The 22,556-nt window shown below is 51.2% G+C and overlaps 2 protein-coding genes across 7 annotated transcripts in view; one reads left to right on the top strand and one right to left on the bottom strand.

Moving 5' to 3' along the window:
• The window catches only part of LOC119957843 (zinc finger protein 541-like), a 66,687-nt gene extending 59,974 nt beyond the window's left edge, over positions 1-6,713 (bottom strand). For 3 of the 5 annotated variants that reach the window (XM_038785989.1, XM_038785994.1, XM_038785992.1), the window contains exon 1: positions 6,636-6,709. The gene's annotated coding sequence lies outside the window, so the exon portion shown is untranslated. Of the gene's footprint in view, positions 1-6,635 lie in introns of all 5 variants that reach the window. The other 2 variants (XM_038785990.1, XM_038785991.1) reach the window with 2 other exon arrangements.
• A 7,565-nt stretch (positions 6,714-14,278) lies between these two features.
• LOC119957818 (BRD4-interacting chromatin-remodeling complex-associated protein-like) overlaps positions 14,279-22,556 on the top strand; it is a 105,906-nt gene continuing 97,628 nt past the window's right edge. For both annotated transcript variants that reach the window (XM_038785949.1, XM_038785950.1), the window contains exons 1-2: positions 14,279-14,362; positions 15,238-15,339. The gene's annotated coding sequence lies outside the window, so the exon portion shown is untranslated. The remainder of the gene's footprint in view (positions 14,363-15,237; positions 15,340-22,556) is intronic.

The following is a 22,556-nucleotide window of genomic DNA, read 5'->3' as shown; positions in this document are numbered from 1 at the left end:
CATGACGAAAAATTCAATTCGGGAATACACCTTATGAACATGTGAATAGAAGGAAAACTCCATCCCTGTCGGCCGACTAGCCCTCCATGGATCAGCCTCCCTCCCCATTTGCTCCATAAACCCCCCCTCAGTTCTCTTGCATTGCCTGCACCTTACCCGTTTTTGAACACAGCCGGTCTCGGCCGGGATCAAGGTCGGTGTTAAAATCACCTCCCATAATCAGCCTGTGCGAGTCCAGGTCAGGTATCTTCCCCTCTTAACAAAATCCACATCCTCCCAATTTGGGGCACTTACATTGACCAAAACTACCCTCATCCCCTCGAGCTTGCCACTCACCACGACAAATCTGCCTCTCCCATCCGAGATTGTGCTACCCACCTCGAATTGCACCAGTTTGTTAACCAAAATCGCGACCCCCCCTGGTTTTAGTGTCCGGGCCTGAGTGGAAGATTTGGCTAATCCAGCCCTTCCTTAATCTAACCTGGTCAGCTACTTTCAGATGAGTTGCCTGAAGCATTATTATGTCCGCCTTCAGCACGCTCAAATGCGCGAACACACGTGTCCTTTTTACTGGCCCGTTTAACCTTCTAATGTTCCATGTGATCAGCCTGGTTGAGGAGCACTTTCCCCCCCCCCCCCCCCCCCACCGATCAGCCATCTCCTTTCTTGGGGCCGCCCCTAGCCCGTATCGCACTTCCCCTGGCCCGCCTCCTGGCAGCCCCCAAATCAACTACCCCCTCCCCCCCCCCCCCCCAGCAACAACACCCTGTAACCTAACCCCTGCCATAAACTAGCTATATACACACACCCCACCTGGCTTCCCTAGACCAGCTCACCCAGCTAGCCAGGTGACTCTCGACTCCAACAAGTCTCCCACCTATTGTTCCCTTTGACCCCCCCCCCACTTCCCCAAACCAGCCATCCTCGAGCAATTGCTCTGAAAAAAAAATCAAGGAACAAAGAAAACCCCGACGCTAGTGCAAATCGAGTAAAATAAATAGCAGGGGCTGGTTTAGCTCACTGAGCTCAATTGCTGGCTTTTAAAGCAGACCAATCAGGCCAGCAGCACGGTTCGATTCCCGTACCAGCCTCCCCGGACAGGCGCCGGAATGTGGCGACTAGGGGCTTTTCACAGTAACTTCATTGAAGCCTACTCGTGACAATAAGCGATTTTCATTTCATTTTCATTTCATAAGTAATAGGCACTTCCAACCACCCCGATCAGAGCACCAAATACCTTAACTACTCTCTTTTTCCAGCGAAAACCCGAGTACAGAAGAGAAAAAAGAACACACGAAAAAAGTGTAAACACCGCTTAGTGACTTTTTAACTCAAGTCCAAAAAGTCCTCAGTTCGGCACGGGCCCTTCTCTCTTAGCGAAGTCCATCGTGTCCTCGGGCTTTCAAAGTAATGGTGCCATCCCTCGTGCATGACCCAAAGGTGCACCGGGTACAGCAGCCCAAACTTCACCTGCTTCTTGAACAAAATCTCTCTGATTTGCCTGTAGCCTGCCCTCCTTCTGGCCACCTCCACCCTCAGGTCCTGGTAGATGCGCAAGACGCTATTGTTCCAATGGCAGCTCCGCGTGCGCTTGGCCCACTGTAGCACCCGCTCCTTGTCCAGGAACCTGACCACCATTGCTCGGGGGGGGGGCTTGCGGCTGCATCGCTAGGGCTCAGTGCGCCCTGTCCGCCTCCAATGGGCGGGGGGAAACATCATCCCCCAACAGCTTCTGGAGCATGTCTGCCACATATGCGGCAGCATTCTCTCCCTCAGCCCCCTCCAGGAGACCAACGATTCTCAAATTCTGTCGATGGGACCTATTTTCCAGGTCCTCCACCTTTTCCAGAAGCTTTTTTTGTTGGGTCTTTCAACCTCTCAATCTCCACCTCCACCGCCGTTGTGATCCTCCTGTTCCTCTAGCGCCTTTTTCAGCTTCTGGATCGTTCGATCCTGGGCATCCAGCCTGTGCTCCAGGCGCTCGATTGATTTCTGAATCGGGTCTAAACTGTCCCGTTTTAGCGCGGTGAAGCCTTCTTGGCTAACCTTCAGCAGATGCTCTGTTGTTGGCTGGGCTGTCTGCACCGGGGTCCAGACATCGGCCATATTGTCCTCATCAGCAACTTCTACACTGCCCTTGTTTGCCCACTTCTGTAACTGTTTGCGATTCTTTCTGCTTCTTAATTCCATACACCTGTATCTGGAATCAGTACCTGAGTGCCTATGCTTTCAAATCCAGCGCTCAAAAGTACAAAAAAGTCAGGGAAAAAGGTCCAAAAGTGCGACCGGATCAATAGCCACCAAATGTGCAACTTACTCCCTCATAACCGCCAGGAGGTCCTGTTGTTCCTCTTCAATGCCTTTGCTCTCCTGGTGGTACTACCTGCCCGTCATGTTTCCTGTTGATCCACTTCCATTTAAAATGCCAATCCTGCTTACGGTGGTTTCCACAATATTAATATACGTGTAAAAAGGTCAATGACTTGAGTAACAGAAGAACCCAAATGTGACCACTGAGCAAGAATAAGGCTTCTTTGGATTTGTTCATTCTTCTTTGGCAAAAACTTCTAGCATCCCCTCATGATTCTCAGCGATTCAGGCTGCAAAGTGCAGCTGTGGGGGTATGAGATGTGGAATGAGATGTACTGAGGTGTTGCGGAACCAAGCATTAAGAGTGGCACCTTGGGCAAGGTATCCCAGGCTGTCAGCCATAGAATTCTTCCTCGTCAAAAATCAACTCCTTTAGGAAACATGGAAAGGAAAACTGAGAAGAAAACGGAGAGGAAGGAATGTAGATGAAGAGTTGGGTGTTGGGAAGGGGTGAAAAGAGGGAAACGGGAAGAGAGAAAAAAAGGCGGGATAATATGAGAGGAAAGAGCAAAGCATAAACAATGCAAGCAACAAAACAAAGATAAACCAAGCTGGTAGCAACTGTCTGATCGCTGTTAATCCAGAGATTGCAAATCCAAATTAAATTGTGGTAGTTTGAAAGTATCAATTCAGCCTCTTCAAAAGAAAATCAGAAAATAAAAAGCTCGTATCAGTGAAAGCGACCATGAAGCTTCAGATTATTGTAATAATCCGACTGGTTCACTAAAGTCCTGTGGAACGAAAGCTACCATTTGGCCCATTCATCACCCTGAGTCTCACACCAATGTGGTTCATTCTTAGCTGCCCTCTAAAGTGATTTAACAAGTTTCTCAGGTTGCATTAGATCACAGTAAATGTAGTGCATTTCTCAGGGTATCTAGGACAATTAATGTTGGCACCAACATGCTGAGCATTTTTTTTAATTTTAGAGGTTTTGTTTCCCAATTAAGGGGCAATTTAGCGTGGCCAATCCACCTAAGCAGCACATCTTTGGGTTGTGGGGGCGAAACCCACGCAGACACGGAAGAATGTGCAAACTCCACGCGGACAATGACCCAGGGCCGGGTCCCCTCCCTCAGTGACCCCTCCCCTAAGATCAGTAGTCCCAGTGCTAACCACTGCGTCACTGGCCGCCAATGCTGAGCATTAATAAAAGTAACTAAATGTTTAAATTGGACACAAGACAAGTCTAATTTAAATAACAAAGTGTCGTGTGAAAATGAAACTGCTAATTATTACAACTAAATTCCAAAAGGACTGACTGCACAAATGAAGAAAGGAATAAATTCTGTATTATTGACAAATCATTTTGCCATGTTTGAATCAATTACCATCCCATTTATTAAACATACAAGCTACCGTACTTTATAAACTATTAGTTCAAAAATTCACAAAAACAAAGATGTTTTTCAATTATCAAAATAGAAATTCAGATAAAACAAGTCAATTACTTAAGTCTTAATTTTTTGAAAATTGCTGTAGTGAACCTAAACCTTTTGTTTAACTTTATTTTTAAACTCTATACTTTCGACTTTTTGTTATATTTATGCCCCTCCCTGATCAGTCCTAGCATCTTCCCGCCTCCTACCATCTTTCTTTCACCTCCATTAATCACCCCCACTATTCTTCTCCTTCCCCAAATCTCTCCCTCCATCCCTCATTCCCTGTCCATTACACACTATCTCTTTCCACCATCCTTCTTGCCCCTGCCTATACCTGGCCCCACACCATCACCTCTCTCCCTCCATCTCCCATTTTCTGATTTCCATCTCCATCCTCCTCTCTCCCTCCTCCATCCCAATTCTCTTTCTTCCATCTGTGTCCTCCTCTAACCTACCTCCCTCCTTCCCACTCTCCAGCCCTCTCGTTTTCATACAGGATCCCTTCCCATTACCCTCCCCTCCCTCCATTTCTTTCTTCACCATCCCATCCTCCTGTCTCCCTCGTCCCAACGAAAAATATCCAAGATATTCCTGGGTGCTGGAATGTTGAACAAAACAGGAATCTTCTCTGCATCAGTCATTGAGTAAGTTGCGAAACACACGCCCTCTCCCAGTGTGAGCCAATATCGTACTTGAAACTCCCCCGGCCCAGTGCGTGTCTGCCCCAGGAATCAGTGCGGCCCTGTCCGTCACCCCCAGACCCCAATGACTCCCTCTTTGCGCCTGGCCCATCCAAATCTAATCTCCCATTCCCCCCCCCCCCCCCCAGCTACGTGTATGTTGAGCATGTCTGCACTCCAATGACATGGGCTCTCCCGCCCCCATCCCACAGTGGCCCCAACCCCAGGGCCAACACCCCCCCCCCCCCCCCCCTCCTCCCACATAGGGGTCCTACACCCCCTCAGTCCACGGATGCCCTCACCCAGGAACTCAAACCTCCCACAGGGCCCACACCCCATCCTCCCCACTCAGGGGCCAGCACCCACGCCCCTCCCCCACACAGGGGCCCACGCCCCTCCCCCACACAGGGGCCCGCACCCCCCCTCCTCCCCCACACAGGGGCCCGCACACCCCCCCTCCTCCCCCACACAGGGGCCCGCACCCAACCCCCCTGTCCTCCCCCACACAGGGGCCCGCACCCAACCCCCCTGTCCTCCCCCACACAGGGGCCTGCACCCCCCCTCCTCCCCACACAGGGGCCCGCACCACCCCCCCCCCCTCCTCCCCCACACAGGGGCCCGCACCACCACCCCCCCCCCTCCTCCCCCACACAGGGGCCCGCACCCCCCCCCTCCTCCCCCACACAGGGGCCCGCACCACCCCCCCTCCTCCCCCACACAGGGGCCCGCACCACCCCCCCCCTCCTCCCCCACACCACCCCCCCCTCCTCCCCCACACAGGGGCAACGCACCACCCCCCCCCTCCCCCACACAGGGGCCCGCACCACCCCCCCCCTCCTCCCCACACAGTGGTGTCCCGCAGACCACCCCCCCCCCCTCCTCCCCACACAGGGGCCCCGCACCCCCCCCCCTCCTCCCCCACAACAGGGGCCCCGCAGCCACCCCCCCCCTCCCTCCCCCACACATGGGCCGCGCACCACCTCCCCCCCCTCCTCACCTCACACAGGGGCCAGCACCACCACCCCCCCCTCCTCCCCCACACAGGGTACCGCACCCACCCCCCCCCCATCCGTCCCCCACACAGGGGCGCCGCACGCACCTCCCCCCCTCCTCCCCACACAGGGGCCCTCACCTACCCTCCCCCCTCCCCCACAAAGGGGCCCGCACCACCCCCCCCCTCCTCCCCACACAGGGTGCCCGCACCACCTCCCCCCTCCTCCCCCACAGGGGCCCGCACCACCCCCCCCCCCCCTCCCTCCCCCCACAACAGGTCCCGCCACCATCCACCCCCCCCTTCCTCCCCCACACAGGGGCCACGCCACCAACCCCCCCCACCTCCTCCCCCACAAGGGGCCCCGCACCACCCCCCCCCCCCCCTCCTGCCCCCACACAGGGGCCCGCACCACCCCCCCCCCTCTCCTCCCCCACACAGGGCCCGCACCACCCCCCCCTCCTCCCCCACACAGGCCCCCACCACCCCCCCCCTCCTCCCCCACACGGGGCCCGCCACCACCCCCCTCCTCCCCCAACAGGGCCCCGCCCACCCCCCCCCCCTCCCCCACACAGGGCCCGCACCACCCCCCCCCCTCCTCCCCCACACAGGTGCCCGCACACCCCCCCCCCTCCTCCCCCACACAGGTCCCGCACCACCCCCCCCCCCCCCCTCCTCCCCCACACAGGGCCCGCCCCCCCCCCCTCCTCCCCCACACAGGGGCCCGCACCCCCCCCTCCTCCTCCCCCACACAGGGGCCCGCACCCCCCCTCCTCCTCCCCCACACAGGGGCCCGCACCCCCCCTCCTCCTCCCCACACAGGGGCCCGCACCCCCCCTCCTCTCCCACAAGGGGCCCGCACCCCCCCTCCTCCTCCCCCACACAGGGGGGCCCGCACCCCCCCTCCTCCCCCACACATGGGGGCCCGCACCCCCCCCTCCTCCCCCACACAGGGGGGCCCTCCTCCCCCACACAGGGGGGCCCTCCTCCCCCACACAGGGGGGGCCCTCCTCCCCCACACAGGGGGGCCCGCACCCCCCCCCCCCCCCTCCCCCACACAGGGGGGCCCGCACCTATCCACACACAGGCACCCCACCTCCCCCACAAACACAGGGGCCTCATTTTCTTTCGACGCCGCGGGGCCGCCATCACACCCCCGCCTTCAAGCTCGGTCCCGGTCCTTCCCGCCTCCCCGTCGCTTCGCAGTCGCACCTGGCGTCGAGTTGGCGGGGCCGGGCTGTGTGCCGAGGGAGCCGGGCTGTGTGCCGAGGGAGCCGGGCTGTGCGCCGCGGGGACCAGGCGGGCTCGGGGCGGGCGGGCGGCAAATGGCGGCGGCTCCCCGCGCGGCTGCGCCTGAGGCGGACCGGCCCATCGCCAACACCCGGGGGGGGGGGGGGGCTACTCTCTCTCCGCACAGGCTCCCACACAATGCGCCAGGCTGACTGCACTCGGAGGTGTTGATGGAGGACCAAACACTTCTTGAGGGGCGAAGGCGGAGTCTGAGAGGCTGGGACGGGCGGGCAGGGGGAATGAGGAAGGTTTCATATATTCACCCCCATAGCGGGAATGGACTGAACCTCCCGCTCGCGCCGCCCGGGACCACGTGACCGGCTCGAAGCAGAGCACGTGGCGCAGAGAAAGAGGGAATGGGGGATTCTGAGGGGGAATGGGGGATTCTGAGGGGGAATGAGGGATTCTGAGGGGGAATGGGGGATTCTGAGGGGGAATGGGGGATTCTGAGGGGGGATGGGGGATTCTGAGGGGGAATGGGGGATTCTGAGGGGGAATGGGGGATTCTGAGGGGGAATGGGGGATTCTGAGGGGGGATGGGGGATTCTGAGGGGGAATGGGGGATTCTGAGAGGGAATGGGGAATTCTGAGAGGGAATGGTAATTCTGAAGGGGGAATGGGGATTCTTTTTTTAAAATTTAGATTACCCAATTCATTTTTTCCAATTAAGGGGCAATTTAGCCTGGCCAATACACCTACCCTGCACATCTTTGGGTTGTGGGGGCGAAACCCACTCAAACACGGGGAGAATGTGCAAACTCCAGGAATGGGAATTCTGAGAGGGAATGGGGAATCTGAGGGGTAATGGGGAATCTGAGGGGGAATGGGGAATCTGAGAGGGAATGGGGGAATCTGAGAGGGACTGGGAATTCTGAGTGGGAATGGGGAACCTGAGAGGGAATGGGGAATTCTGAGGGGGAATGGGGAACTCTGAAGGGAATGGGAATTCTGAGGGTGAATGGGGGATCTGAGAGGGAATGGGGAATTCTGAGAGGGATTGGGGGAATTCTGAGAGGGATTGGGGGAATCTGAGAGGGAATGGGGAATTCTGAGAGGGCATGGGGATTGTGAGAGGGAATGGGAATTCTGAGGGAATGGGGATTCTGTGAGGGAAAGGGAATAATGTGAGGGAATAGGAATTCTGTGAGGGAATGGGAATTCTGAGAGGGAATGTGGAAATCTGAGAGGGAATGGGCATTCTGTGAGGGAATGAGGAATTCTGGGAGGGAATGGGGAATTCTGGGAGGGAATGGGGAAACAGAGGGAATGGGGATAGTGAGCGGGAATGGGACATCTGAGAGAGGGAATGGGAATTCAGAGAGGGAATGGGAATTCAGAGAGGGAATGGGGAATTCTGAGAGAGGGAATGGGGATTCTGAGAGGGAACAGGGATTCTGAGAGGGAATGGGGAATTCTGAGAGAGGGAATGGGGATTCTGAGAGGGAACAGGGATTCTGAGAGGGAACAGGGATTCTGAGAGGGAATGGGGATTCTGAGAGGGTGAATGGGGATTCTGAGAGAGAACAGGGATTCTGAGAGGGAATGGGGATTGTGAGCGGGAATTCTGAGAGGGAATGGGAATTCTGAGGGGATGGAGAATTCAGAGAGGGAATGGGGATTCTGTGAGGGTAAGAGAATTCTGTGAGGGAATGAGAATTCTGTGAGGGAATGGGGAATTCTGAGAGGGAATGGGAATTCTGAGAGGGAATGGGGAATTCAGAGAGGGAATGGGGATTCTGTGAGGGAAAGGGAATTATGTGAGGGAATGGGAATTCTGTGAGGGAATGGGAATTCTGAGAGGAATGGGCATTCCGTGAGGGAATGGGGAATTCTGAGAGGGAATGGAAATTCTGTGAAGGAATAGGGAATTCTGGGAGGGGATGGGGAAACAGAGATAATGGGAATTCAGAGAGGGAATGGGGATTCTTTTTTTTCTTTTAAAAAAAAATTTAGAATACCCAATTATTTTTTCCAATTAAGGGGCAATTTAGCATGGTCAATCCACCTAACCTGCACATCTTTGGGTTGTGGGGGTGAAACCCACGCAGGCACGTGGAGAATGTGCAAACTCCACACAGACAGTGACCCAGGGCCAGGATTCGAACCCAGGTCCTCAGTGCCGCAGGTAGCAATGCTAACCACTGTGCCGCCCCAGAATGGGGATTCTTAGAGGGAATGAGGAATTCTGAGAGGGCATGGGGATTCTGAGAGGGAATGGGATTTAGAGAGGGAATGTGGAGTTCTGAGAGGGAATGGGGAGTTTTGAGAGGGAATGGGAATTCAGAGAGAGAATGGGAATTCAGAGAGAGGGAATGGGGATTCTGAGAGAGGGAATGGGGATTCAGAGAGGGAATGGGGATTGTGAGAGGGAATGGGAATTCTGAGAGGGAATGGGAATTCTGTGAGGGAATGGGAATTCAGAGTGAGAATGGGAATTCTGAGAGAGGGAATGGGGATTCTGAGAGGGAATGGGGATTCTGAGAGGGAATGGGAATTCAGAGAGGGAATGGGGATTGTGAGCGGGAATTCTGAGAGAGGAATGGGGAATTCAGAGAGGGAACAGGGATTCTGAGAGGGAACAGGGATTCTGAGAGGGAATGGGGATTCTGAGAGAGGGAATGGGGATTCTGAGAGGGAACCAGGATTCTGAGTGGGAATTCTGAGAGGGGGAATGGGAATTCTGAGAGGGAATGTGGAATTCTGAGAGGGAATGGGCATTCTGTGAGGGAATGGGGATTCTGTGAGGGAATGGGGAATTCTGAGAGGGAATGGGCATTCTGTGAGGGAATGGGGAATTCTGGGAGGGAATGGGGAAACTGAGAGGGAATGGGAATTCAGAGAGGGAATGGGGATTCTGAGAAGGAATGGGGATTGTGAGCGGGAATTCTGAGAGAGGGAATGGGAATTCTGAGAGGGAATGGGGAATTCAGAGAGGGAATGGGAATTCTGTGAGGGAATGGGAATTCTGGGAGGAAATGTGGAATTCTGAGAGGGAATGGGTATTCCGTGAGGGTATGGGGAATTCTGAGAGTGAATAGGAATTCTGGGAGGGAATGGGGAATTCTGGGAGGGAATGGGGAAACTGAGAGGGATTGGGAATTCAGAGAGGGAATGGGGATTATGTGAGGCAAGGGGTGTTCAGAGAGGGAATGGGGAATTCAGAGAGGGAATGGGAATTCTGAGAGGGAATGGGATTTCTGAGAGGGAATGGGGATTCCGAGAGGGAATGGGGATAGTGAGCGGGAATGGGACTTCTGGGAGAGGGAAAGGGAATTCAGAGAGGCAATGGGGATTCTGTGAGGGAATGGGAATTATGTGAGGGAATGGGAATTCTGTGGGAATGGGAATTCTAAGAGGGAATGGGGAATTCAGAGAGGTAATGGGGATACTGTGAGGGAATGGGAATTCTGAGAGGGAATGGGGAGTTCTGAGAGGGAATGGGGATTCTGAGAGGGAATGGGAATTCAGAGAAGGAATGGGGAATTCAGAGAGGGAATGGGGATAGTGAGCGGGAATGGGAATTCTGAGAGTGAATGGGAATTTTGAGAGGGAATGGGAATCCTGAGAGCGAATGGGAATTCAGAGAGGGAATGGGAATTCTGAGAGGGAATGGGGAATCTGAGAGGGAATGGGGAATTCTGAGAGGGAATGGGGAATTCTGAAGGGGAATGGGAATTCTGAGGGTGAATGGGGGATCTGAGAGGGAATGGGGAATTCTGAGAGGGATTGGGGGAATTCTGAGAGGGAATGGGGAATCTGAGAGGGAATGGGGAATTCTGAGGGGGAATGGGGAATTCTGAGGGGGAGTGGGAATTCTGAGGGTATGGGGAATTTGAGAGGGAATGGGGACCTCTGAGAGGGAATGGGAATTCTGAGAGGGAATGGGGAATCTGAGAGGGAATGGGGTATTCTGAGAGGGAATGGGAATTCTGAGAGGGAATGGGGAATTCTGAGAGGGAATGGGGAATTCTGAGGGGGAATGGGAATTCTGAGGGTATGGGGAATCTGAGAGGGAATGGGGAATTCAGAGAGGGAATGGGAATTCTGAGAGGGAATGGGGAATTCTGAGAAGAGAATGGGAATTCTGAGAGAGAATGGGAATTCTGAGAGGGAATGGGGAATTCTGAGAGGGAATGGGGGAATCTGAGGGAATGGGGTATTCTGAGAGGGAATGGGAATTCTGAGAGGGAATGGGGATTGTGAGCAGGAATGGGAAATTCTGAGGGGGAATGGGAATTCTGAGGGTATGGGGAATCTGAGAGGGAATGGGGAACTCTGAGAGGGAATGGGAATTCTGAGAGGGAATGGGAATTCTGTGAGGCAAGTGGGAATTCAGAGAGGGAATGGGGAATTCAGAGAGGGAATGGGAATTCTGAGAGGGAATGAGGAATTCTGAGAGAGAATGGGGAATTCAGAGAGGGAATGGGGGAATCTGAGAGGGAATGGGGAATTCTGAGAGGGAATGGGGGAATCTGAGGGAATGGGGTATTCTGAGAGGGACTGGGAATTCTGAGAGGGAATGGGGATTGTGAGCAGGAATTCTGAGAGGGAATGGGAATTCTGAGAGGGAATGGGGAATTCAGAGAGGGAATAGGAATTCTGTGAGGGAATGGGAATTATGTGAGGGAATGGGGAATTCTGAGAGGGAATGGGCATTCCATGAGGGAATGGTGATCCTGTGAGGGAATGGGGAATTCTGAGAGGGAATAGGAATTCTGTGAGGGAATGGGGAATTCTGGGAGGGAATGGGGAAACTGAGAGGGAATGGTAATTCAGAGAGGGAATGGGGATTCTGAGAGGGAATGGGAGTTCTGTGAGGCAAGGGGGAATTCAGAGAGGGAATGGGGAATTCAGAGAGGGAATGGGAATTCTGAGAGGGAATGGGGATAGTGAGCGTGAATGGGACTTCTGAGAGAGGGAAAGGGAATTCAGAGAGGGAATGGGGATTCTGTGAGGGAATGGGAATTATGTGAGGGAATGTAAATTCTGTGGGAATGGGAATTCTGAGGGAATGGGGAATTCAGAGAGATAATGGGGATTCTGTGAGGGAATGGGAATTCTGAGAGGGAATGGGGCATTCTGAGAGGGAATGGGGATTCTGAGAGGGAATGGGATTGTGAGAGGGAATGGGAATTCTGACAGTGAATGGGAATTTTGAAATAGGGAATCAGAGGGAATGGGGAATTCTGAGAGGGAATAGGAATTCTGTGAGGGAATGGGGAATTCTGAGAGGGAATGGGGAAACTGAGAGGGAATGGTAATTCATAGAGGGAATGGGGATTCTGAGAGGGAATGGGAGTTCTGTGAGGCAAGGGGGAATTCAGAGAGGGAATGGGGAATTCTGAGAGGGAATGGGAATTCTGAGAGGGAATGGGGATAGTGAGCGTGAATGGGACTTCTGAGAGAGGGAAAGGGAATTCAGAGAGGGAATGGGGATTCTGTGAGGGAATGGGAATTATGTGAGGGAATGGAAATTCTGTGGGAATGGGAAGTCTGAGAGGGAATGGGAATTCTGAGGGAATGGGGAATTCAGAGAGATAATGGGGATTCTGTGAAGGAATGGGAATTCTGAGAGGGAATGGGGCGTTCTGAGAGGGAATGGGGATTCTGAGAGGGAATGGGATTGTGAGAGGGAATGGGAATTCTGACAGTGAATGGGAATTTTGAAATAGGGAATCAGAGGGAATGGGGAATCTGAGAGACGGAATGGGGATTGTGAGAGGGAATGGGGATTCTGAGAGAGGGAATGGGGATTGTGAGAGGAAATGGGAATTATGTGAGGGAATGGGAATTCTGTGAGGGAATGAGGAATTCTGAGAGGGAATGGGGAATTCTGAGAGGGAATGGGGATTCTGTGAGGGAATTGGGGATTATGAGAGGGAATGGGAATTATGAGAATAACGTGGATTCTGAGGGGGAACGTGGATTCTGAGAGGGAATGGGGATTCTCAGGGGGAATGGGGATTCTGAGGGGGAATGGGGATTGTGAGAGGGGATAGTGGAGCATCGTGCTCAGTTTTGGTCTCCTTACCTGAGAAAGGACATACGTACTGGCGCTGGAGGGTGCAGAGGAGATTTACTAGGTTAATCCCAGAGTTGAGGGGGTTGGATTACGAGGAGTGGTTGAGTAGACTGGGACTGTACTCGTTGGAATTTAGAAGGATGAGGGGGGATCTTATAGAAACCTATAAAATTATGAAGGGAATAGATAGGATAAATGCGGGCAGGTTGTTTCCACTGGCGGGTGAAAGCAGAACTAGGGGGCATAGCCTCAAAATAAGGGGAAGTAGATTTAGGACTGAGTTTAGGAGGAACGTCTTCACCCAAAGGGTTGTCAATCTGGAATTCTCTGCCCAGTGAAGCAGTTGAGGCTCCTCCATTAATTGTTTTTAAGATAGTGATGGATAGTATTTTGAAGAATAAAGGAATAAAGGGTTATGGTGTTCGGGCCGGAAAGTGGAGCTGAGTCCACAAAAGATCTCATTGAATGACGGAGCAGGTTCGAAGGGCCAGATGGCCGACTCCTGTTCCTAGTCCTTATGTTCTTATGAATGGTGAATCTGTGAGGGAATGGGAATTTTTCTGAGGGAATGGGGATTCTCAGAGGGAATGGTGATTCTGCTGCGAGGAATGGAGATTCTACTGGGAGAGAATGGAGATTTTATGAGGGAATGGGTTTCTGCTGGGAGAGAATAGGGATTCTGTGAAAATGGCGATGATGTGAGGGAATGGGGATAATCTAGAAATGAGGATGCTTTGAGGGGATGGGGATTCTGGTGGGAGGGAGTGGTAAATCTAGAAAGGCATGGGAATCGTGCAATGGCATGGGAATAATGTGAGAGGGAATGAGAATTCTGCTGGGAGAGTATGGGAAATCTAAGAAGGAATGGGAATTATGGAATGGAAATAGCGTGGTGAGAGGAAATGAGAATTCTGTAAGGGAATGGGTATTCTTTTTCTTTTTTTTCTTTTTTTATAAATTTAGAGTACCCAATTAATTTTTTCCAATTAAGGGGCAATTTAGCATGGCCAATCCACCTACCCTGCACATCTTTGGGTTGTGGGGGCGAAACCCACGCAGGCACGGGGAGAATGTGCAAACTCCACACGGACAGTGACCCAGAGCCGGGATCGAACCTGGGACCTCAGCGTCGTGAGGCAGCAGGGCTAACCCACTGCGCCACCGTGCTGCCCTGGGAATGGGTATTCTGGTGGGAGGGAATGGAAATTCTGCTGTGAGAGAATGGGAAATCTAGGAAGAAATAGGAATTGTGCAACAGAATGTGAATGATGTGAGAGGGAAAGGAAATTCTGGTGGGAGAGAATGGGGATTCTGGTGGGAGGGAATGGGCATTCTGGAGAGGGGATGGGAATTCTGGTGTGAAGAAATGGGGATTACGCAATGGGAATGATGTGGTGAGAGGGAGTGGGAACCATGTGTTGGTGTGAGGGGATGGGAAATCTGAAGGGGAATGGGAATTGTAGAATGGAATGGGAATGATGCGAAAGGGAAAGAATTCTGCGGGGAGGGAGCAGAAATAGGAATTGAGGGAGGGGGTGGGAATTCTCGAAGGGGATGGGAACCATGTACAGGGAGGTTGTGTTGTGTACCTGAAGGATCAGTGAGCCATCAACATGTTCAGAATTAAGTAAGTACAATTTCAGACAGTGTGGCAATTTACCAACTGGAACACGCTATGAATTTGTCACAATCTGCTGTATCCAAGCATCATAACAGCACAGAAAAGACTGTCTCCAAGAGCAACTCTTGTCACTGTTTGTGTTACTAAAACCTGAATCCAGTGGGATGTGATGTTACAATCTCCATATGCTTCTGAGTTTCTATACCGCAAATCTTGCAACCCTTAGGTGATTCTGTTCATTGGGTATTAGTTTAGAACTACTGAGAGCTGTGTTCTAATTGGCTAATTGTAATGACTCTAAGTATGGTGGCTGTGCCTTCAGCTGCCTCCATCCTCAGCTCTGAATTCCCTTCTTGTTTAGTGAATTGGGCATTCTGGATTCTCCCTCAGTGTACCCGAACAGGCGCCGGAGTGTGGCGACTAGGGGGTTTTCACAGTAACATCATTGCAGTGTTAATGTAAGCCTACTTGTGACAATGAAGATTATTATTAGATTATTTATCATGTTAAAGGTGAAATATAAATAAAGGTTGTTGTTGAGAAAGATGATACAGTAAGATCCCAATGAATCAAATCCCGATCCCTCCATAAATCTGTGTGAAGCGGAATTTCATTATGGCCGAGAAGGCCCACTCCCATACGAGTGTGTCTCTATGTGACCTGGTATGCCTACAAATACAGCCTATGTCAAAAACGACAGATTCAAATGCCAAATGAAAACGCAGTGCAGCAGTAAATATGTGAAAGAATTCTTTATTCAATTTGTTCATACCTTACAATGGCCTGATCTTGTAAATGACCAGTGCTTTTCATCGAATAGTGTCAGAAGTTAGCTCTGGAAAAACTGTAATATTTTTCTGCTTTCTCTTGTCTTTGGGCAGCAGCGATACGGACCATCGTGTCGTCAATGCCGTCACTGTTTTTGTGCTGCATTCCAATTTCCTGAGCATCTCTATGAGGTTGGATGGGGGAACCCAATGCAGGTGAGCGAGCAGGTGGAGTGACCCTCTGATTGGTCGGCACAGTAATGTGACAAGCCCAGGCAGGTTCCTCTAATCCGGAGCTACCAGCGAGTAATTACTAGTTTATCACTAGCATTGTTTCATGGGATTTGCTGTTTAGTTGGCGGGGTTGGTTCAGGACTGGTTTGGGCAGCATGGTAGCACAGTTGCTTCACAGCCCCAGGATCCCACGGCTTGGGTCACTGTCGGTGCGGAGACCGCACGTTCTCCCTCTGTCTGCGTGGGTTTCCTCCGGGTGCTCCGGTTTCCTCCCACAGTCCAAAGATGTGCGGGTTAGGTGGATTGGCTATGCTAAATTGCCCTTAGTGTCTATAAAAAAAGTTAGGTGGAGTTACGGGGATAGGGTGGAGGTTTGGGGATAGGGTGGAGGTATGGGCTTGGGTAGGGTGCTCTTTTCAAGGGCCCGTGCAGACCTGATGGGCCGAATGACCTCTTTCTGCACTGAAAATCTATATGATTCTATGACTTTGACTGGAATGTTGTCTCATCCGAGTTTGACGCTTTGCGATTTCACGAACCCTGTCACTAATTCGAAACAATGCGAACCTCCATTTAGTAAAACAGTATACTGCGTAGTGTCAATGAAATATAGGCTATAATCCATTTAGTAGCGAAGGAAGGGCTTGAGGATCACTCTGAATTCAGGACAGAATTGGAACGGAAAGAAAGCATTTCTATAGCTCCATTCACAACCTCAGGACATCCCATCATGCCTTCCAAATTGTAGTCACTGCAGTCACAGCCAGCCCGCGCACAGCGAGCTCCCACAGACAACAATGTGATCATGACCAGATCATCAGATCGTGAGCGACGGACTGTTTCCAAGTGTAGTGCTCAGGCCTTCGGACCAGGTCCGTTGCTTTGTGTGGCACATTTCAATGATTTGGACTTGAAGGACTTTTGCAGGTGAGTGGTTGTGTGGTTGATAGACTAAACATCTCATAGAATTCCTACAGTGGGGCAGCACGGTGGCGCAGTGGGTTAGCCCTGCTGCCTCACGGCGCCGAGGTCCCAGGTTCGATCCCAGCTCCGGGTCACTGTCCGTGTGGAGTTCGCACATTCTCCCCGTGCTTGCGTGGGTTTCGCCCCCACAACCCAAAGATGTGCAGCGTAGGTGGATTGGCCACGCTAAATTGCCCCTTAATTGGAAAAAAATGAATTGGGGACTCTAAATTTTTATTTTTTTTAAAAGAGAAAAAAAAAGAATTCCTGCAGTGCAGAAGGAGGTCATTCACCCCACCGGGTCTGCACCGACCCTCTGGAAGATCACCCTACCTAGGCCCACTTATCCCCGTAACCCCACCTAACCTGCACATCTTTGGACATGATTTAGGGCAGCACGTTAGCACAAGTGGCTAGTACTGTGATTTCACAGCGCCAGGGTCCCAGGTTCGATTCCCCGCTGGGTCACTGTCTGTGTGGAGTCTGCACGTTCTCCCCGTGTCTGCGTTGGTTTCCTCCCGGTGCTCTGGTTTCCTCCCACAGTCCAAAGACGTGCAGGTTAGGTGGATTGGCCATGATAAATTGCCCTGAGTGTCCAAAAAGGTTAGGAGGGGTTATTGGGTTACGGGGATAGGGTGGAAGTGAGAGCTTAAGTGGGTTGGTGCAGACTTGATGGGCCGAATGGCCTCCTTCTGCGCTCTATGTATGTTCTATGATGAGGAAGAAAGCTGGAGACTGCAGAAAGATATCAGTGGAAGTGTCAGGTGGGTGGAAAATCTCAGGTGAGATTTATCTCAAATCATCCAAGATATATCCTATAAATCTACAGCTCTTCATTTCACCTTGAGGTGTTTGGATTCCGAAGATGCTGCTGGCTGTGATCCAACTGAGCCAGGAAATGACCAGAAGGACATAAAATAACAATAGCAGCAACATGTTTCAAATCCCAAAAACCTCAAGGAGAAATGAAAAGCTGTAGAATTTATATGAAATCACTTCAATGATTTAAGATCATGCATCATGTCAGAACAAGATGAAATGTAGATCAGAAGTAGGTTTAGGTAAAGCTCCTGTGTCTTTGAAGTGTTATCTATGGATCAATAAATCAGCCTTAATTAAATCTACATGAATTCCAGCAAACCCAAGGGTAATGGCAAACACTCTTCCTAATACATCACACATTTTCCTGAGGCCAAAGCTGCGGAAAAAGACCTAGATATAAACTGTAACTCATCTGAGAATTTGGGTAATAACAGTAGGAATTGTTCTGTTCTGCAGTGTTAACCCTAGCTGCCTTGAAGCTTCGGCTTGGGATGGTGCAGACAGTATATTAACCGGACAAGATGAAGGTACCACACTGTCGCCCTCCTGGTGACATTGGTTGTTTGTTGGTTTTGATTCCATGGGTCAGGTCACCTTATGGTCCTGGGCCATTTGGCAATGAGCCATTCAGCTCCCGCTGGATTTAAATCTAGACCCAATTTTATATTTGGCTCTCAAGAAGCAAGTGTATCCATGGAATAAACACTCTAGTTATGGGGCTGCAATGATGAGGTGCAAACATGAAAGCTACTGAGAATGGCCTGAGCTATTCCCATTGTCACTTTCCCTGTGTGTGTGACCACAGCACGGTGTGTGGGGCAGCACGGTAGCATTGTGGATAGCGCAATTGCTTCACAGCTCCAGGGTCCCAGGTTCGATTCCGGCTTGGGCCACTGTCTGTGCGGAGTCTGCACATCCTCCCCGTGTGTGTGTGGGTTTCCTCCGGGTGCTCCGGTTTCCTCCCACAGTCCAAAGATGTGCAGGTTAGGTGGATTGGCCATGATAAATTGCCCTTAGTGTCCAAAATTGCCCTTAGTGTTGGGTGGGGTTACTGGGTTATGTGGATAGGTTGGAGGTGTTGACCTTGAGTAGGGTGCTCTTTCCAAGAGCCGGTACAGACTCGATGGGCCGAATAGCCTCCTTCTGCACTGTAAATTCTATGAAAATATAGTTCTGCAAAACACCCAATGGATGCACTAAGGTGCTGTTGAGTGGGCCTGCACACGTCTTCAGACCCTAATCTCAGTTGCATGAAAGCATTCAGGGTTTTCTCTACTCGATAGAGTTGCCATTGTCGGCAAATGCTCATACATCTTTTAAATGTAAATTTCTAGGTGGATGGAGGCCCATGCTTTGATCCATTATAAAACCCCACTGAAGAATAGGAAGACGGAGACTTTCCACCAATGTTGATTGCCATTTCCGTAAATATGTCTTCCATTCCTTTGCTCATTCATTAAATATCCCTGCCCGGGACCCATTTTTACCAACCGGTCATCATTCGCGACCCACACTGTCTATCCTTCACGCTGGCTGACCTTCGCGACCCACCATTTACGCTTACCTTTAATGTGACAGGTGAGCCAGCTTGGTCCTCACGATCTCACTTGCTTTGTTATTCAATGTTAAATTTCTGATAACGACTTCAGCTGATGATTTAATATCTCACTGCGTCCGTTGAAAAGAATAAAGAGGTTTGTCCTCGAACTCGCCATATTTAGTCTTCAAATGTCTTTGAAGTTTTGGGGGTTTTAAACTTTCATTTGCCAGTGCTTCCCTGCAGGTAACACACCTGAACTTTGATCCTGATTTGCAGAGGAACAATTAATAACCCACACCTTAAGTAACCATCTTTATGCGGCTCTGTTCCTGTTTTCAGCTTCTTCTTCATGGGTTGTTCACCAGAGGCCCAGGAATTCACACCAGCATTGCTGGCAGCTACAAGATGGAGGAATCTCTCTTGCACGTAGAGCACGTAACGTCGGCGTACGGGGCTTCTCCGGTGGGAGGAGTCTGTCGTTTGCTGAAAAAAAATGACCCTGGACAGCACGCTGAGGAGGAGGCGGCCCACCCCGCTGGGCTCCAGGCCTGCGCACTGCTTGATCCGGCACGCATGCGCGGGATAGCCGGCAATCTCAAAAGTCCATCGCAGCCGGCATTTTTAAAAGCCGGTCGTGGCTGTTGAGCTTTCCTCCCGCGATCGGGAACACCGCTGTATGCATCAGAAACGTGAACAGTGTCCAGCAGACATCTCAAATCCCTGGATGGATATCACCAAAGTTGCCTCCGCAAAATCCTGCAAATCCAGTGGTGGGATAGGCGTACCGACGTCAGCGTCCTGTCCCAGGCCAATATCCCCAGTATCGAGGCACTGGTCACGCTTGGCAACTGCGATGGGCAGGCCCCATGCCCAACACAAGACCCCCGAAACAAGTGCTGTTCTTCGAGCTCCGCAGTGGCAAGCGATCACCAGGAGGGCAGAGGAAACCCAACAAAGACACTCTAAAAACCTCCCTAAATAAATGCAACATCCCCCATCCCCACCGACACGTGGAAATCGCTTGCCCTAGAACGCACAAACTGGAGAAGAAGTATCCGCAAAGGTGCCAACCACCACGAGGGTCACCAAGTAGAGGACTTGAAGGCCAAGCGTAAGTAGCGGAATGAGAATGCAGAATCCAGAGCGTCCGATCCACCTGCCTCATAGATCACCACCTGCCCCGCCTGTGGTAGAGTCTGCAATTCCAGGTTTGGAAGCACGTCATCCTCGACCCTGAGGGGCTGCGAAAGAAGAAGATCCCGGCGGCACAGTGGTTAGCACTGCTGCATCACAGCACCAGGGGCCCGGGTTCGATTTCAGCCTGTGGAGTCTGCACGTTCTCCCTGTGTCTGCGAGGGTTTCCCCCTGGTGCTCTGGTTTTCTCCCACAGTCCAAAGGTTATGCAGGTTAGGTGGATTGGCCGTGCTAAATTGCCCCTTAGTGTCTAGAGATGTGCAGGTTATGTTATGGGGATAGGGTGGGGCGGGGAATTGGGAGTGGGCCTGTGTAGAGTTCTCTATCACAGGATCCGTGCAGACTCCATGGGTTAAATGGCCTCCTTCTGCACTGCAGGGATTCTAGATTCTACCTTGTGAAAAGTGGAAAATAATGAGAATGTACAATCAGATTAAATATTCTCCTTTTTCATGTAAGATAAATCAATAATTATAAATGCAGAATTTTTATTCATACTGATGCACAATATTTATTTTCGGAAGTTAATTGGGGTGTGGTGGGTTCGCCTTAGGTGCCGAATACTCTCACACTGGCCCTGCTTGTGGGTTGAATGACTGACTTGTGTCCGCTGTTTTAGTGCTTCAATGTCCAGTTTTGTTTCCTCTGTGAAGCACCTTGGGATGTTTTTCTACCTCAAACGGATCGTATAAATTTAAGTTGCTGTTCTTGAGGTGTCGTTATTTAGGGCAACACAGCAGGCAGATTGTACACAGTGAGATCCCATAACAGGAGTGGGATGAATTAGCTTTTTTGCTGTTTCTGGTTGAGGAACAAGTGTTGTGTAGAACCCCACTTCTTTTAAGATGAAAGTGTCACAGGGCCTTTTACACCTTATCTGAACAGGGACCTTGCTTTAACATCTCATCAAAAAGGCAACGGCTCTGATAATGTGACATTTGCTCAGCAACACACTGAGGTGTCAGTACATATTATGCACTGTGGTCTTGGAGTGGGACTCCCTATCTGCAATAGACCTTCCAAAATGCATTACCTCACATTTGTCTGGATTAAACTCCATCTGCCATCTCTCTGCCCAAGTCTCCAAACAATCTATATCCTGCTGTATCTTCTGACAGTCCTCATCGCTATCCGCAATTCCACCAACCTTGGTGTCGTCTGCAAACTTACTAATCAGACCAGTTACATTTTCCTCCAAATCATTTATATATACTACGAACAGCAAAGGTCCCAGCACTGATCCCTGTGGAACACCACTAGTCACAGCCCTCCAATCAGAAAAGCACCTTTCCATTGCTACTCTCTGCCTTCTATGACCTAGCCAATTCTGTATCCACGAGCCAGCTCACCCCTGATCCCATATGACTTCACCTTTTGTACCAGTCTACCATGAGGGACCTTGTCAAAGGCCTTACTGAAGTCCATATAGACAACATCCACTGCCCTACCTGCATCAATCATCTTTGTGGCCCCTTCGAAAAACTCTTTCATGTTAGTGAGACACAACCTCCCCTTCACAAAATCATGCTGCCACTTGCTAATACGCCCATTTGCTTCCAGATCCTGTCTCGAAGAATTCTCTCCAGTAATTTCCCTACCACTGACGTAAGGCTCACCGGCCTGTAGTTCCCTGGATTATCCTTGCTACCCTTCTTAAACAAAGGAACTATTGAGATCATATTGAGATCATAGCTGATCTTCCACTTCACACCATTTTCCAGCACTATCCCCACATCCCTTGATTTTTTTTTCTTTATAAGTTTAGCGTACCAAAATTCAGTTTTTATCCAATTAAGGGACAATTTAGCGTGGCCAATCCACTTAGCATGTACCCTTGATGTTTTTAATATGTAGAAATCCATCTATCTCAGTCAGGAACTTACTCAATGACTGAGCCTCCGCAGCCCTCTGGGATAGATAAATCCAAAGATTCACCACCCTCTGAGTGAAGAAATCCCTCCTCATCCCAGTTTTAAATGGCCGACTCCTTTTCCAGAGATTGTGTCTCCTAGTTCTAGGCACCCCCACCCACCCCCCTAGTCCCCAGTCAGGGGAATCATCTTTCCTGCATCTATCCTGCCGAGCCTTTAAAGAGTTTTATATGTTTGGATGAGATCACCTCTTAGTCCTCAGAGAATCAAGGCCCAGTCCATTTACTCATTCCTCATAGGGCAGGGTTTCCCAAACTATTCTGTCCATGGAACACTTTTCAGATCCCAAGAGTACCGATGGAACTCCTGAGAAGCATTCTTATTATGTTGAAAGGTTGAACTACAAAATATTGATTGTTTTTGCACAATAAGCACAAATAAGGAAACAAATTTATAAAAGTATTTTCCATTTCTTTTACCCCCAGGTCCCTCAGCTGTCTGATGCCCGTTCTGTGCCAACCCTGAAATCCCCCATCAATGTTCCCCGGGACAAACCAATGGTTCCCCCTTAACGGAGCCTCCATCGAGCCCCCCACTTCTCCCCTATGTCACCTCCACTGCCCCCAAATCTTGAGGGTAGCCGCCACCACCGGACTCGTGGTATACCTCGTAGGAGGGAGCGGCCACGGCGCCGTTACCAGGGCCCCCAGGCTTGTATCTCCACAGGACGCCCTCTCCATCCGTTTCCATGCTGCCCCCTCCCCCTCCATCACCCACTTGCGCACCATCGACACATTGGCCGCCCAGTA

Source organism: Scyliorhinus canicula, chromosome 27 (assembly GCF_902713615.1).
Source record: "Scyliorhinus canicula chromosome 27, sScyCan1.1, whole genome shotgun sequence".
NCBI lineage: Eukaryota > Metazoa > Chordata > Chondrichthyes > Carcharhiniformes > Scyliorhinidae > Scyliorhinus > Scyliorhinus canicula.
The sequence above is the reverse complement of the archived record's forward strand: the minus strand, read 5'-3'. Positions and strand labels throughout refer to the sequence as shown.